This window comes from Elephantulus edwardii, unplaced genomic scaffold, assembly GCF_000299155.1.
Source record: "Elephantulus edwardii isolate Elephantulus edwardi_28Jun2011 unplaced genomic scaffold, EleEdw1.0 scaffold00266, whole genome shotgun sequence".
In the NCBI taxonomy this organism is placed as follows: domain Eukaryota; kingdom Metazoa; phylum Chordata; class Mammalia; order Macroscelidea; family Macroscelididae; genus Elephantulus; species Elephantulus edwardii.
The window spans coordinates 1,226,512-1,227,079 of record NW_006400016.1 but is presented as its reverse complement, the minus strand read 5'-3'; positions in this window follow the sequence as shown (position 1 = coordinate 1,227,079).

Sequence of the window (568 nt, the reverse complement as noted above, 5' to 3'; positions counted from 1 at the left end):
ACAGTTTGTTATGATCTACACAGTCAAATGCCTTTGCATAGTCAATGAAACACAGATAGACAAAGTATTATAATGAAATGTGCAAGGAGCTGGAGTCAGAAAATCAAAAGGCCTAACTCATTCAGCATTTCTTAAGCTGAAAGAACTAAAGAACAAATTCAAGCTGTGAGTTGGAATACTTAAGGATGCTTAAAAGCTATTCTGAATGATTCAGGAAGCATTTAAATAAGATGGAAGGAGGATACAGCGTCACTATACCACATGGAAGAATTACAAGAAACAACATATGATCAAGAGGTAATGGTGATGAAGGAGGAAGGTCGCCCCAGGAATTGATAAAATACCAACAGACATATTTCAACAAACAGATGCTGCCCTGGATGTGCTCTACAGGCTGTACCAAGACCTGGCCAACTGACTGGAAGAGCTTCATATTAATTCCCATTCCAAAAAGAGGTGACCTGATGTTGTTATTGTTGTTATGTGCCATCAAGTCATTTGCAACTCATAGCGACCCTATGTACAAGAGCCCTAAACACCGTTCTATCCTGTGCCAACCTCGCTGTCT